The sequence below is a fragment of the Bombus impatiens genome, unplaced genomic scaffold, assembly GCF_000188095.3.
Source record: "Bombus impatiens unplaced genomic scaffold, BIMP_2.2 scf_0019, whole genome shotgun sequence".
Lineage (NCBI taxonomy): Eukaryota > Metazoa > Arthropoda > Insecta > Hymenoptera > Apidae > Bombus > Bombus impatiens.
Window position 1 is genome coordinate 1,425,253 of NT_176438.1, and position 17,839 is coordinate 1,443,091.

At 43.4% G+C, this 17,839-nt stretch overlaps 1 long non-coding RNA gene across 1 annotated transcript; it reads right to left on the minus strand.

The window, feature by feature from the left end:
- Positions 1-7,347: 7,347 nt before the first annotated feature.
- On the minus strand, positions 7,348-16,486 carry LOC112212266. The gene is made up of 3 exons (XR_004461346.1): positions 15,584-16,486; positions 14,508-15,491; positions 7,348-14,433 (listed from the first exon to the last, which is right to left on the minus strand). It is a non-coding gene; the product is annotated as an uncharacterized LOC112212266 (long non-coding RNA).
- Between the last annotated feature and the right edge of the window lie 1,353 nt (positions 16,487-17,839).

The window sequence follows — 17,839 nt, forward strand, 5'->3', positions numbered from 1 at the left end:
ATTGATTTAATTCTCTTACAGAAGAAATTCCATGTTATGTAGTACATTTCTGGTATTATTATATATTATTATCTTTTATATTATTATATTCTGGTAAACGAGGGTTGGTACATTTATAAAATTGTGGAACCAGTCATTTTGACTGGCGTGGTATTTCTAGTGTTAGCATGTAGCGATCGATCCGGAATTTTTCTGATAACTGACATCGTCGTATCGAATGATACGCGGTAAAAATTTGAAAAACGTGTGGCAAATTGTAGAAAACAAGGAAACTGGTTAATTAGCCTTCGATAAACAAATCGTAGAACTCCTTTATACTTTTTGACTGGTGTTGGTATAAGTAGCTTCGATAAAAAATTATTTTCAGTTTGAATACATAAAAAACAAAATAAAATTCATTATATTATTCATTACATCAGTTAGTCATTACATCATTGTGGAAAAAAATATAACATGAAGTAGGAATTTTAAAATAAGATCGTAAAACCAGTCAATTTGACTGCTGTGGTAGTTCTAGTGTTGATCGTATACGTAAACACGCCAATTCACTCACACGGTAGCTAGGCTTTTTCTGTAAATCGAATTTGCCTACGTTGGAGAAACTTATCAAACGCGGTTTACGTTCCTTTTCACTTGCGCATCGTGTACGATCAATGTCGTAATTTTGTCATATTTTGATACATGTTCGTTCACGCTGATCACGCTTCAATCTCAGGCTTCTACCCGTGTGAATAAATAAATAAATAAACTAGTCCGTCGGAATTATCAAACGTTGTAAATATAACTTCCATTTCGATCGCCCGACGTTATAAATATTTACGTATCGAGCGTCAAAATGAACGAATACATCATAGGCGCGATTGTTAGAAACACTTTGACTGCCACGTTGGTCATATCCGACCCACCACGGTTTCTCCCGTGACGCCATGGTGGTCATTGGTGACCGGAGGGCTTCAACTTCTTACAATTGCAAAAATTGTATGAAAATTGACAGTTAGGGTATTTTCAATATAACCGATAAATTGAAGACACTTTGAAATAAAAAGTGCCCCGTTGAACAATTAAACGTTTTTATTAGAACATCAATAAAAAAAAAGAGAACAAATGTTGCATCTAACGGTGCACTGTGTTGAAACACTTTAAACATAAACGTGGCTCGTCGATACAATCTGGACGATAGGTGGTCACCTCTTTGGTTCGATTCTTAGCAATTTTTCATTCTTATTGTTTAACATTTTTTTATAGCACTCTCTGCAAAATTTTCGTGCCGGGTACGCTTGCCCTTCTTTCTTCTGCATTTCTTTTCGCGATCTTTGTCGAACAAATATATTTGACGGTTCTGGTGAATGGCACTGTGCAAGGTGCGTTGCGAGTGCCATTCTAAAAACCGATACCTCGATTTTTGTTTTTGTTGCTTGTTTATAGAGTATCATCGCGTTTGAAATGGATGTATTTAACGATAACTCTAAAGCTAATTTTATATACCACTGGAGGGTTCTTCTATGTGGTGTAGAATATACTATCATTGGATTTGATAAATCTACAGCACATTTTCCTCTCTTGTAATCTACCACTACCATTGCTTTATCAGAAACATAATTTTTTTTCCGGACCTCTACCATTTCAGCCGAATGTTTCGTCGAAATCATAAAAATAACCATAATATCGTTTACTAATATCTTCTACACGTTTCAACAATATATTCCGCACGTTCTGCTTACGACGAAATAACAAATGCGAATGGTTTGTTGAAATAAACGAAGCCTTGTTGTAATATGTCGCTATCAATAGTTACCAAGGCGCCACGGTGGTCACCCGTGACCACCAAAAGATAAGCGGTCCATTGGGTAAGAATGTTGTCTTTTATCGTCTTATTATTATTATTTTGCCATTATATGCTTCGAATAATGAAAATACTCCCGTGGTGTCCTCAGCCAAACACGTAATTTCCGCGTGGCAGTCAAAGTGTTAATATTCCATTAGCCTATCGCGGATTATCAACAATCGCAAAATCTAACATGGAAACGCGCCTAATTGATACAAGATCCGTAAGAAACACCGTGAAACAATTTCCTACCGAAAGAGCAGAAAATTTGTTCGAAATCGAAAAGTGTCGTGACACGCGGCGATCGTTTAAAACGACAAGTGTGTCGCTCGCTATTTGGCGGTAGACGAAGCAACCCTCGATAAATGTTCGGTGTCAGAGACGCGGAAAATAGTCTACCAAATTTGTACTGGCGGCTGGTACGAAAATATCGGCGGTGTCGGAGGATGAGTTGGCCGCGGTGAGCGACACGTAAATAATTAGTATTGGCCGGCAAAGTGTAAAAAGTAAAAAGAAGAGACAGAGGAGGAGCGAAGGCGTGGTAGTGGGTGTGATGACGCGAAGGTATGACGCGAATATAGGATGAAGAGTGCAGCTTTCAGCGTTGAGGACGAGCGTACCCGAAGCAACTAAATTTTCAATGGTGGGGTTGGATCGATGGAAAGGTTGACCCAGTGACCTGAAACCTGGTGCGCCGGTTAGTTTACGAACTGCAACCTCGATCGATCTGGATGTGCTGGATATCCAATCGCAATTACATTTCCACCACCTTTCCGGTCAGCGAGCCAACGTTTTCGTATTTGTCGCGTTCCACTTCTAATTAGCAACTATCGGTAAGATTCGCTACGTTATCGTTCGACGGTGTATCGTACAATGCTCTTAAGGCAGCGATGCTCGTTTATCGAGTGGAAATGGCATTGTGTATGGCGTTTGTTTGAAACCAGAAATCGATGAGTTTGCGCTTGAAAAAGAAAGGGAAGAAAAAGGAAGAAAAAGACGAAGAGTAGGCGTTACGAAGAGGTCGATTACCACTTTTAGATATTTTTGATGAGAAGTTAACGATATGCCGCCAATGATTCGATACGATTTCGTTCGTAAGATTTGCATCGCATTCGCGTGTATCGCGCTGGAATATCAAATGAAATATCAAGTTGTTTCGCGATCCTCTTTATCGTATCGTGGTTCGAATTTCAACGTCTTGAAATATACAATCCGGCAAATAACGAGCCTCATTATCGGTTGCAGCGAAACTTGTTGACTACGCGATTCCTTGCATTTTACATAAAATCGGCACTCGAGTCACCGCGATAACGTACGGAACGTCAGGTTACGATGGTCTGAAAGCCAGCACGGGCAAATAAAAGTATCGATTGTAAAACGATACGGCGAAATGTCAAGATCGAGGCTTTATCGAGCGGAGAAATTATTCTTGCTAACATATGCAAATCCATTTGTATAGTCGCCATCGAGAAGAAGTCTATCCCCGATAAGAACGTTCGAAGGATAAAAATAGGCAAGTTGCACGGATACTTGCTCATCTGGGTCACATTATTATATATAAAATTGCAGACAAAATGCAGCGAGTGACTAACGAAGAAACTTTGCATCTTTCATTTGGCTATCTCGCGTCAGACGCTTCTCTATGCTGCATTTTTAATAGATTGGAAATACCAAGTCCAATATGTCACAGTGCAATACCTACACACGTACATATTTCATCGATTTTCAAAAATAAAATTTCCAGGCGAATTTCACGCCAATCCCTCGTGTCGATTCCACGCGCTTTTTAAACGCAATTATTCTCCTCTTTGTGCTCTTTCTGTCTTCTCTCGTTGTGTCTAAGGTATAAGTCTGCTAGGTGACAACCTTATCGAAGAGTGCACACTAGCAGATCTTGGACGAAACACTCGCTCTTTCTGTCTTCTCATTGTAGAACAATTTTTGCCAAGTTTTCTGACATCGACGCGCGATCATCGAGGCAACGTGAATTGTCGATCTTCTCATTTCGCGTCGATCTGATACGCAAGGGATCAAACACGAGCATCAAACACGATACATCGAATCTCCAACGAAGAAGAGTAAAAGACACAAAAAGAGGTAAATGAGGTGTACAGGTCGCGACAGTGCGAGATCATTTATCGCGGGCAAGGAATTTGGACGCCAGGTTTTGAAACGCTCTATAAGGAGAATAGAGGAGAGATGCACGTTAGAAGAGTAGGTAGCTGCGGGGTGCGAAGAGAATTTCGGTCGGAAGCATGCGCGCTCGGTTGCGATGAATCCAGGGCTCGATTCCCTTTGCCCCATTGAAATGTTGCTCCCTTTGCCTCCTCATCTCTCTATTGAGCTTCCACCCTGCGCTATTTATCCCCTCGCAGGAGGCAGGTGGCATCGAGGGAGAGGATACAGCGTAACCGAGGGATACGCTGAAAACAGCAGGAACACAGGCAACAGGGGACGGATAACAGTAAATTGTTATTTTTGCAAACAGAATGATTTTATTTTGCCAATGCAGGAAAACACTGGCCGGTTCGGCGACTCTACCGGCTCGATAGGAAATCGGTCGACGAAATAGAAAGCGGTTCGAGAGTTCCAAATATCCTCAAGTTTACGTCCACATCACGACAATCTGCATTTTATCGAGAAATTTGGAAATAACGTAGCACGATAGTGACACGCGATACGTTGGAACAGGTCGAACGAGACGAGATTCTCCTTCGACGTGGTTAAAATTGGTTCGACGAGGAAAAATTGCGAGGGAAAATCGATGGTAATTTAGCCGACTATCCGTTGATCATATCAGCTTGACGACAGTATCAGCGATTAAAGACGCGTCGCGGAAGCTATATCCCGGTGAAAAGTGAGACGAAACGTTGTAGCTAGAAGCTTTGCAACAGGGGTTGCGAGAGGAGCCGGATCGAGGTGGAAGGTGTAAGAGAGCAAGGGAAGAAGGACGTACGAACGGAGGATCGTGGGTAAGGGTGAGCAAGGAGTGGGGAAACAAGAAGAGGAGAAACCAGGGCGCAAGTATTGATCGCAGCCTGGGTGGTTGACACATTTACCAAAAACTTGGCGTGGTCTAGTTTCGGTCTGAGGTCACGAAAGAAACAGCGAAGAAAATAGCTGTACAGTTTTTTCCCACCGTTGAATTTTCTACGAACGCGGCTGACCCATATTTCCATTAATTAAAGCTGAAACGGCGATTGATTTCTGGCAACAGTTGCAACGTGGCTTCGATGCTCCAATTTCATTCGTAGCGTCCTTCGTTAAAGAGGACGCGGATAAGCCGGGTATTTAAGCAACGTTAGAATATTAATTAGAGTCGCTTCTACCGACGTACAGCTGCTGCCTTTTGTCCTTTGACAAAGATATCTCCAAAATTCGCCAATTTTTTCCATTTACCCGAAATACCACGAATTGGAGGATTTACGTGGACGAGATACCTCGTGGCGCATCGAGTAAACGTTTGCCATGGCAATGCGGCTTTCTAAATATCCGCTGCCTATTAAGCCGCTATCCAATTACGAAATACCTGGTATATTCGCATAATTCTTGCCTCGTGTGTCGGACTAATTGGAAAGCGAAGCGTGCCAAAAACGTCGTCCCACGCGATGTTCGACAAGAACACGCTGTCTACAATGACGATGATAGCGAACAGACTGCAGCAGCAGTTTGGAAGCTAGCAATTCTGATATTTACAGACGCATCGGTCATAGAGCAATCTACATAGCCTGCAAAAGCCTGCTTGCGTATCAGGCTGTTTCAAAGCGTCTTCGACGTATGACCACACACAGGCAGAAGTAGCAGCTCCACGATAACAATACGCGCGATCGTTTTCCCACGATGCTTCATCGTGCGTGAATTATGGGAAAGTAGAAATGGTGTAGGGTGGGCTTGGTGGGGAGTGGGGTAGAATAAAAAATGGAAAAATTAAATTGGTGATCTCATAGAGGGAAATCCCGTGGCCCGAACTCGGGAACTTTGCCAAATGGGTCAGAGCTCGTATCGAGCTGGTACAGCAGCTACATCGTTGTACTGCTGACCTCAGCCCTCCTTGCCCTTCTTCTGCCCGCGTCCTCGTCGCCCTAGATGGCGATCTACAGTGATTCTAGAGCGAGGCCACCGACACAGGCCAACTACATACATATTTTGTCGAGCTGCTCATCTTATGTCAGCCGTTCCTCTCCTATTGTTTCGCGACCGATGCCATCCTATCGAGCCTGCTGTCTCGTAAAAGTAATTCAATGAAAGTTAGCTCGCACGAGAGAGCATCTGCCACAGTCACCGGGCCTCTTTCCTTTCAAATTACCAGCGGAAAAATGTATCGTCGTTTGCTGGTGCATATTTTATCGCTCGCTGGCAATTTCCACTTTTCAAATTCGCATCGGTACACTTTGTCGAACAGATAACGTTTAACACTAGAACTACCGATAGTTAACACGGAGCCGTTCCTAAATCACTGGTCTTTAAAAAAACACGTAAGAATATTTGTATATTTTTATATTTCTTACAGAAGCAATTCCATGTTGCGTAGTACATTTTTGGTATTACGAATCCATCTGGGATTATCATACCCAAACGAGGGTCGACAAATTTATGAAACTGTAGAACCGGTCATTTTGACTGCCGTGGTATTTCTAGCGTTAGCATCCAGCGATACAGCGATCGATCGGGAATTTTCCTGATAACCGATATCGTCGTATCGAGTGATACGCAGTAAAAATGTGAAAAACGCGTGGCACGTTGTACGTAATCTGGTATTGTAAACTGGTTAATCGGGGTTCGATAAACAGATCGCAAGATCCTTTTACACTTTGACAACTGCCGGTCATTTTGACTGGTTTTGGTATAAAGTAGCCTCTGCACAAAATTATTCTCGGTTTGAATACATAAAAATCAAAATAAAATTCATTTTAGTTGCCGTTGCGAAAGCCATTACATCATCGCGGAAGAAACATAACATGAAGCAGAAATTTTAAAATAAAATTGTAAAACCAGTCGATTTGACTGGTGCGATAGTTGCAGCGTTAAACGAGCGACTCGTTCCATCGGCGAACGAGCCTTATGTGTCCGTGTTAAATAGCTGGATGATCGATCGATAGACAGTGCCGCTAATTCACTCGCTCGCTTTGTATTTATAGATATAGATTGTTCTAAAATCGGTCACATTTAACTGCAATCGTTACGCGTAATGGAAAAGAGGATCGCGTTTGTCCGTAAGAGAAATTCTTGTTATTGGCGATATTAACGGGTCAATGTATTTTAATTGCACGATCAACGCGTGTAAATTGAAACGAAAGAAGAAACGAAATCCTCGGATGGACATGCGAAAAGATATAATTCTGGGAAACGTAGTACGAATTGCGCGATACGATGGTTGCTGATCTCTAACGATTATCGTTGCTCAAACATAAATCTTGTCCCTTTGCTCTTGCACGTCATTCAGGTCGTTAAAAAGTCCATCTGTCGCTCGAATAATATTCAAACAAGGCGTTATACAACACAAGATAAAAACACATATAGCCATAGGAAAGGATTAATCTTACGTTTATTTTATCAACGATATCAAATAATTGCGCGTCTCCGGCTAAATCGCGATATCGTTCTACGTAACGTATTTGTTTCTTTTTTTTTTCCTTTTGCGCTTATTTTTAAATTTCGAAAACAAACTTGCCTTGGTAGGAGGATTTTTCTTAGCTTCGTTCGTTTCCATTGTTATTTACGTAGGTTGGAAACGTGTTTGATAGATGGAAAACCGAGCGTAGAGAAATATTACACCTATGAATTAATCCCTCTCCACGTGTAATTATGTAATGTTAATTGCTTGTATCTTTTATCGCATCGCGAGATTGGAAAATGAGCTATTATCTTTCACGCAACTCACGCCCATATAATCCGCCAGTACATAAAGATAACGATATGAAAAACTTGAGAACTAGTTTCATCGTCTGCAATTTACCATGCACGTCTAGCGCTCGTTAAACGATAACATTCTCCATATTTTAAATTGAAAGCGATTTCCGAGTAGCTGAGATATCGTCGATCCTTTGATCCGCGTTGCACGGAATAAACGGGCCATAAAAGGCTGACCATAAAAGCAAAAGCAAAGAAACCGTGAAAAAGCCTGAAAACCATGATTAATCGCGCTTATTGCTAATAACTTGCGATAATTAATAACACTGCACTTGCCGTAGTATCTTCGTAAGCCTTCGTAAGTTTGCTGTACGCGTATACTACGAACGAAGAGCAGAGTATCGGCAGTTTTTCGATTGGCAACGATCTTACGATCGCACGACTCGATTACGCCAATTACGTTCGACCTATCGCAAGACAAATTTTTCCGCTTCTACGTTCTCGGTTATCGTTTTTCCTTCGTTTTCTCTTCTATCACAACAAAGAGCAGTGCAGAAATAGTACGCGATAGTATTGCGTACGAAAGAGAGGAACAGAGGGGGAGGGGGGAACAAGAGGCAAGGAGATTGTCAGAGTTGACTATTTACAGACTCCGGACGCAGTTTCAACCTCTTTCTTCGATACTGACACGGCCATAAATAGCGAATGCCAGTATCTGGACCGGTCCTGTTTCGTATTACGGTACGGTCGATAAAAGGAAATCGCGACGCGGTCGAGATAACACGGAGCCAGACGAAAATTTTAAGCGAAACGAGGTGAAAACAGAAACGAACAGAGATAAAAAAGGCAAAAGGCCGTTCGACAGTTTGTCGAATGCAGCACGTGGCACGGGGCACGTGCCTAAAGGTCGTTGCCCGCCTATACCGGATTTTGTTTGATCCCCACCTCCACACCTCCTCCTCGTTTCTCGCCTACATTCTGCTCTTTGCCTAGTTCAAGCTCGAATAGTACAATGCACATACGAAACACGTATATCGATTAGAGATTTATCGAGCAAACGCACATTATCACGTACTCGATGCTTCGCCTTTAATCCCGTCCCTCTCTCTTTTTCCTCGGCCGCCTTTTATCCGCTTTTCGTGCCTCCGTTTAACGCGCTGAATTTCGCCATACGTTTTATACATAGAAACAACACGGACAACTTACTTCCTGACACAGTGTTCGATCGTCAGCCGAACGAGCATCGACATTTACGAAACAGAGATCGAGTGTCAGAGATAGAAAACAGGTGTTTAGGGACCAGTTTTAGAATTTTAGCGAGATTTTATAGGTCCTCGAGTTACCACCCATCGTCGTAAATTATCGTTTCGAAAGCGCTGCCACTGCGTTTCAACGTTTCACGGTTTTTCCTCCGTACCGTAACCAGTGGACGAGTGAACGGACTGTGTAGCAAGATGTTCGCTAACTCTTTTATACTTGCACGGATATCATTACATAAGTGGATAGAATTTACAGCACGAATGATTTTTAATCTAATGCGAACCGCTGGCGAGTTACGCTAATTGTAAGCCCGTACACTGCAATCGCCGCGTAAACCACCCGCTATTAATAGGAACCAGCCGCACCTATTTATCTTGCATAGGAGAGTCAAGTGCAGCTGGCCAGCCAGCCGCTGTGCACGGCCGACAACCAACCACTCGATTAACAATCGAGTACTAGAATTCTATCGTCGCTCTTTTTTACTATTCCCTTTTTTCTTCTTTTTTCATATAGTTTACTCTTTTTCCAAGCTCCTGCAGGATCGAGTCTTGCAGCGACGTTCGAAATAACATAGAAAGATTTTCATCAGATTTTGAAGAGCTTAAGCTGCACGCTAAGCTGCATCGATGTTTCGAACGTATAATGGCAAAGCAGGAAACGATGAAAGTGATAACCGCGTAGAACGTTCTTTTCGTAGCTGACGCACGTGTAAACCGATCGCACGCACGAATAAAACTACAACATTTGCTTTTATACTCATACACGTGTTGCCCGTGATAAGATAAAAGGTGACACATTCAAGAGCATGTGACGATCTATCTGGTACGAAATGTACATATCTGTAGAAAAAATTGATATCGGATTGCAAATGTTTAGAAACTTGCTTCTTCCTGGTAGCCTTAAAAGCTACCGAGAATATCTCATAATTCCCGTAAAACGTATTCTTCTTCTTTGAAAATTCAAGCTTAAGCATTGGGCACGCGAGATCGTACAATCGAAGTACGTAGCCCAGGCAGCAGTGTGCTAGCACCATCTCATGCTCCTTTTTTTCGCAATGCGACATTTAAGCATCGACGTGTTTTTCGGCTGTCGCGTTCCGACTGCATCAACTTTCGTGGAAAATCCCACGTGATCTAGATACGTGTACGTATATACGCGTGTACTTAGGCGAGACGAGGCGGCTGCGCGGCTCCAACAAAGAACACGTTTCCACGCCTATGCATCCGAACGGACATACGTACGTACCACGTGTCCTATCCTCGCGTGACTAGGTACCGGGAGCACGTGGCCCCCCACCACGCGTCCCTTGGGTCCGTCAGACGCTCACGAAAAAAAGACGGACGTAGATTACCGTGAGGGACAGAAAAGCCGACCTAGGGGGAAAGACATGTTCGAGGCCAACGAAGAAAATTCGGGAAGAATGGGTGGCAACTTGACGAAATCGTAAAGAAGAAACTCGATGGAGAGAGACGGAAATAGATAGCGAGGGTAGAGACGCGCAAGATGCAGAGGGTTGGCGAAGGGGAAGCTGGAGCGAATCGCGAAAAAGAATGGAATTTTTCAGGGCGAACGAAGAACACAGAATTCTATATAAGCATGTGGGATTTTTTATATCTCGCGTCTCAGGCAAATATTCGAGTAAATCGGACGATCAATGAAAATTGGAATTTCCATAGAGAAGTGGAAATGTAACGTTAAACGTGTTGCCGCTGTTACGCGCTAATTACAAATTACGCTTTGGTTGCCAGAATAACGGAGACGAATGTATCTTCGTTCTCGGATTTAAAAACTTCCACTTATCGTGGTAATGTCGCAACGAGACAGAAAAATGTCGTATTTCATGTCACTGTCCAACCACGTAACGAGTACACGCTAACCAAGATAACGAGTATTCAAATAATTTAATAATCGAACTGTTCGCGCTCCTGCTATAGCGTCCAAGCTATGTTGTACGTACGTACAAAGGTTGACAAATTTCGTGGGATACGACAGCCGCACTGCGGAACACACTTTTTTTAGTCTTGGCTTTTCTTCAATCCGAGTGCCAGAAAATTAAACATTCATGTATTTAAAGATAGCATTTATGTATTTAAAAATATACAGACGATCTTGAAAAGAGAACACGATCTTGATATCTCCTTTGTCACACTGACCTCAAAACGGCGCTCCACTTGAACGAATGAAATTTCAATAGAAAATTCTCATTTTTCCTATGCATCGTTTGATCCTAGAGATGATCGATCGAAGGACACCAAATATTCTATTAAGCGCAAGCTTTATTTTCATAATTGTCCGTACGCCAGTTTCTTTCAATAACGCCTAACTTTGACAGTGAGTACGTGACACAGGGGAATAGGTTCAGAGAGAAAGGACAGACAACAGAAAGGACGGAGGATGGAGGTTGTCAAAAAAGGAAGGAAGGAATAGAAAGATGGGGTTGGAATAAAAGAGACTGAGGGGAGCACGAGAGAGAAAAGAGCGAGTGTTCACCCAAGAAAGAGGAAGAGAGAGAGAGAGAGAGAGAGAAAGAGACAAAGAGACGGAGAGAGAGAAAGAGAGAGCACTAGAAGACGGAAGAAAAGGGGAGCAGAGCGAGAACAAAGTTGGTGGGGTCGATAGTTGGCCGAGTTGGCGAGAGAGCCGGTTGTGTAACAAAGGAACGAAGCAAGTAACAAGAGCCCCAAGGTTCATTCGTCGATTTACCTCGGCTTCCTCGAATGCGCGGCGTTCCGCTGATAAATCAGCAACGATCGTCACTTTCCAACTTGTATTTACTTGCGCGTGGTTCATTTCCAATCCACCGATAACGGCGAGATCGTGCGACGAGCCATTCCGACCATCTGCTCGGTTACCCTTCTGTCTTTCGCAACGACCATTTTACGCGTCAGAATATTGCAGTTAGAACGGGTCAATCGATATCATGCGCGATAACACGTCGTTTCATTCGACGAAATTGCATCCTTTCGCTTCTATAATATTCGTATTTTTCGAAATTTTCGATTGGATTCGAAGTTAACGATATTTGCAATACTACGTGTAACCTATCTAACCACGAGTAATACGAACGAAGGGAACTACGATCGCCATCGTGAAACATTTTACATTTTTAACGACAGTATGAATCATGACGCAATTGTGCATGAAAAGATGCAGTTTAGCGTTTCGATAAGAACACGCCTTTCGCATCTTCTGGCTGTTTCCAGCACGCGTCAGTCCACGTGACTATTCCGCATCAGAATACACTAACCAAACCTTCGCTATCTAAATCTTCCGAGCTCGGAACCGATTCGATTCCTAACCTCTTTTAAAGTAATGAACTTGTCAAAGACGTAACGCGTACTTTCGCGAACGATCGACTGTCACGAGAGAGAAAAATGGAGGAAAATATTCGAAAGAAAGGAAGCAGTGGAAAGAAATCGTGGGAGAAGGAGCTACGTTTCACAGTGAAATACTATTCTGAAGTGAAGTGTACCGAAGAAGAAGATTGAAACGTGTAGGGTGAAAGGGAACGCGAAAGAGGGAAAGCAGAAAGAAACAAAACGCGAGAGAAACGAAGGAGAAAAAGTTGCAAATGCAGGGAGAGGACGGAAGAAGAAAAAGGGGCGCGAAGCCAAGCAAAGGTTTATACGAGGCGTTGCTTACGTAAGTACGTACGCAGATAAGAATGTGCTTATCTGAAGAACGTTGGCATGCGAGCTACCTCTAACAACAGAAAAGTATGTGCGTTAAATCGGATCGGTACACCGCGACGCGACTTCTCCGAACTTTATTGGCCGTTGTAAATGGCGAACTATTTCGCGCATGTCTCCCGCTCATAAGTATATTTTTATTTGCGTTTCATCGTCAGTAATTCGTCGAAAATGTAAACTCCTCGAAAAAAATTAATTTGTAGAGTATCTCGGAACCGTATTGGATATTCTCTCGAGTTATAGTTGCCTAATTCATCGACCGAGACAATTTTCTTTCTTTAACATAGGTTATTCACAGAGGTTATACACACGATAGATATTTGTCAGTAACATTCGAACATCCTCCGCGTAGGTAGATCACAGCATACATACACAACGTACATATTTATCAGATGTATATAATTCCTAATTTGTTTCTCCTCGCATTTACTTCATCATAATTGCTTCATTGTAGAGACGATGTATTGTTATTAAAGAATCGTGTTGCGTAATAGCCACGCACGATGGCGTGTCCAGCGTTTATCAAGCGGAGGTCGTGAATTCTTCGCGTCTCTCGCGCTAATTATTTCCATAACGCGGCGAAAAGTGTCGGCAGAAATTACACAAACCCGGTCGTTTGTTGAAAAAATTTGGGTCACTGCTATCGTTTATTTCCCCGTTGAGAAAAATGAACGCCCAAGGTCTTTGTAAGTAACGGCAATCATCGCACTGAAATCCTCGATAAATTTCTGCGAAACGCGCACGCCAAAAATACATCTGACAAGAATGCGTCGCGATTCGGTCGTACACGAGTAAACCAACACTCGATAATTTCCACGTATAAGAACGGAATTAAAATATAAGTGTTTGGTTGACATAGACCACGATGCAACCACCCTCCCCTTCGTTCCCTACCACGAGATAGGTCGATCCAATTGGGGTTCGAATAGCCTAACGTGGTGTCCTCCCCTTTGAGTTCCCGTTGCGATCAATACCCACGATGCCAAAGCTAACGCGGACTACCGACTTCTCACACAGGTCTCATCGTGAAGCGTCACTGTCCTTGGCTATACAGCGAATCACGAAGTCTGCTCTCCCATCAACCGCGCGATACATACCAACTTACCACAGAATGTGCTAGAATTCCTTGTAATCGCCGCACGGTTATGCAATTTCGAAGAAAAAATGATCGTATCGATTAACGCAGCGTTAATAATGCAAGTTACATATCCCATTCGGATCGAATTTCATTGAAATTTCATATACGAAGAATCGAAAGACCTATAGCGAATTCTTATATATATGTAATGCCTTTATTTCCCAGAGGCGATCTATTTTTTGAACCTATAATGCGATAAAAGCTATCGAATATTTTAATTTAAACGAAAGCAGCTGCTGGACGAATTCTTAATTGCATGAAAAACGTAGTTCGTTGTCGTGCAGTACCGTGCTTCCGCCGGCATATCCAGTACTTTATCTACGTATGTACACGCACGTAAATGTACACACTCGCAAGCACTACGTGTCCGTGAATGCTCGTATGTACGTGAATTTATACATACAGCTGCGCGTTGCGTCACTCTCCGCAATTTCGGATACCCGCTTACCTACTCGTAATCGCAACGAGGAAGAGGAAGCGAAACTCCATTCCCCCGATGACCTTTCTCTTTCTGTCGATTATCATCGAGCGTGCGCATATGCGTCCACGAACACGCAGGAACGCATGACACGCGTGCTGCTCATTCTCCTTGAAAGTTGCACAACGCGCCGCCTTACCATTGTCTCGACCTCGCACTATATCGCTCGTCCATCCACAGAATCCTTTACGTGCTTGATCAAAGAGCAAGATTATTGGAGCCTTAACCCTTCTCTCGAGAATCCACGCAGGTATATAATTTCCTTACCTCTATCGTGACACTTTCTTGAACCTTCTATCGCCGCGTTACGTAAGAGGAAATAAATTTTGTATACGAACAGTCTCGCTAAAGAAACGATGCAAAGAAAGAATCGAACGTTTTAACGTACCTATCTCAGTCGCTGCACTGTTGGTTAACGTCCCTTTTTCAAACGAGTTAACGTATAAAAAGGTAAGAGCTTCTGGAAATAATTAATCGAAACAAATAAATTCATGTGGTAAAAGCATAGTAGAGAAAATTGGACGCGATAGATAGATGACGTGAAGCCGCTGGCTCATTTTGCAGAGTGCATAGAGTAGTGCGTGTGAGCAATAGTCACGCACACGGTGTATTCATAAGAGAGCGCGTCTTGGTGTTCCGCGCGAACACACGCGCGCTCGACGAACAAAGAAAAAGCCCTAGCGACCAGCAATGCGGCAACGGTGAGCGCCTGCGCGCCATGCTATGTGAGTCAAGGACGACACGTGCGCTTGAAACGACCTACTTATATCCCCGTTGCTTCGTGCGCGATCGGTTCGCGGCACGAACCTTCCCGAGCGTAGAAATAGGACGACCAAGTCGAGTTCCAATGTTCTACCGAGCCACCACCCCTTCCTCTTCCCTGTGCGCGCGAGTTTCGTTAATCGACTAACCGCTATTCGCGTAGCACCGTTCTCTCGCATTTAATGTTTGGATAGTAAAGATCGACTCAATTTTTAACTCAATGTCTAATCTTCTCTTCTTTGCACTTGCTAACGTCAATTGGCAAATTTTTATTTTCTCCGATTTCTCGTGTTCTCGGATAATATGTGATCATCGACTTTTGCATTCGTATAACGATATTACGCTTTTATGTTTTTAATTGTCGATTTGTTGTGTTTCAAACGAAGAGAAAAAACATTACATTATTTACATAATTCCAGTCGTTTTAAGGAATATCGCGCGTTACGTAACATCAACGATCGTGCGTGCGTCTAATGGTTACGTAGATCTCTGAAATTAGAATTACGCGATTAATGGTTTTACTTTTCGAATAAAAAAGGCGATGGATAATACACGTGATCAATGTGTAGGAGTTGAAATACCTGGAGGAGCGAATCTTTGATGATCGGAGGCCATTACGGTGTGCCCTATATGCGAAACATGGAAGATCGATAGAAAAATGGGTCAAAGGTTCGACGGTGTTTTCAGCGTAAGTAGTAATAGCAAAACGCGGTAACCTGGTTATTGGAACATCCTCGAGCGAACACTGGTAAGGAAAAAAGACAAATTCGCATAGACGCTATTAGGCTAAATATTTTTCATGATTTTGCGCATAGCAGGAAAAGGGATTGGCTGACGTCCATCTCCGTATTCACGTTTGAGAAGCGTATACTACACGATGGCCTTTTGGACCTGTAGCATGGAGTCCAAAGGCGGCGGGTATAAAGACTGCCTTGATTCGTCGGTTTTCTTCCCATCGGCAGCATAAGTAGCGCGTTTCCGCGCGGCTTGTAGCCAGTTCCTGTTCGACCATCATACGACCGTAGCGAAGCGCGGGCGTGCGGAATCTTCCAATACATGCGCACGCAAAAATACGTCGGTGCCGTCTATACGTGTGCGTACAAAAGCTCGCAAGTAGTAATATACATGCACGTGTGTACAATATACAAACATGTACAGTTGTGTGTGTTTGTGTATGTGTACGTGGATAGTCGTGTGCGCGGTGTCCTCGCTGAATATCGTTCGTGTAAGATCGAGAGTGGCCTCGTGTGCTTCCTACGTGTGTGTTGTGTGTCCCATGGATAGTGAACGCCGCGGGAATTCGTGGTGTGCAATCGACCAATGGCAGGCCAAGTAGCAACGGCTATGCACCAATCAGCGAGCAGAAATGCTTGCGAATGCGCGCCTCAGTTACCACCGGATGCCGATCATAGTTGGTAGTGGGGATAAACTGAGAGTGCGGCACAGGCTACGCGCTCGAGCGCATCCTCGTTCGTCGCTGCTCGCCATCGGAGTCGGTCGTGTTTAACGCTCGAATCTTCTCTCCGGCAGTTTTCCGAACTCGAAGATAGAGACCTCTCGTCATTTGCCAGAGACTCGACGCTATCGTGGTGTTACCACGTTTGCCATCGATAACGACCACGGCATTGTTCCTTCGTCTTTGCTTCTCGTCGTCAGTTCGGATCAAACCGCGGTCTGTGCTACTTTGTCGGCCTTGGTTCTTTGAAATATAAAGCGTTCTGCATCGTCGTGATAATAGAACTCGTGTCGCGTATCCGTTTGATTTTTGCTGTGCCGTGGCGTGGTCCGCAAATTGCGTGCGTGGCGTTTCACCGAGACCGAGCCTAACTGGAAACGAGCACCGAATTCCAAATGATCGACTGTGGAACCAAGTAACTGCCTTGGACCGTCACTGTGCACCACTTTATATCTTTTTTACTATTTGTCTGTATAAGTGATCGCGCGATCTCTAAAGGTCAATTATCGTGATAATGCGCATTTGTATTCGACAAATGTTTTCCGGATATTTTGTTTAAAAATTTATTAACTAATAATTTAATTCATTATTTAATCCGCATTTCTATATTTCTTTGCTCGCAATTTGCAGTTTTTCACTTTCGTATTTGTATTAAAAAAATCAAATACGCCGTACATAATTCACCGTATAAAACGTTTGAACGCGCGATTGTCCGATTAGATCCGTTCGTGTCCAATCGTTCTACGTATATACATACATACATACATACATACACACTTACGTACGACGTGTGCAGTGAGCTCCAATAAATGCCAGCGCGGCACATGGAGGGTCCAACAGATCTCTCGCAGACTTAATCGTGAGAGCCTCCGAGGAGAAATAAAAATATGGAACGATGCGAGAAGATATTACTGATTTGGTGAATATTGATCCGACGATCAGAAACTTATCTTCCGTGCATATGACAAAAAAGAAAGAAAGGAAACGTTCATACGTCGACGGTGCTCGTGTCCGTATTCCTCTGGTCTATCAGTGGGTAAAGATGGCGGTCTCGTCGTTCGGTTGGTTCGTTGGTTGAGTGGTGAGAGGGGCAACTGTGACGCAACCTAACGTCACGTGATCAAACCGTGGCTCTGCTCTCGCTGGGCCAGTGTGTGATCTAACGTTTGTTACGGCAGTTGGTGGAAGATAACGTCTGGAGAGTGCAGGGTAGACAAGAAGGAGTACTTTTTTTCGACGTTGCTCTCGATGGTTCGCCCGTTGCCGACGCAACAACACCTTGATCTTTTTCTCGGTCGCTAGGTCAGTGGGGGTGAGAAACTGGCTTGGCTCTCTGTGCTACGATAGTCAGTCTTTTTCTCTCTCCTATCGACCTCGCGAC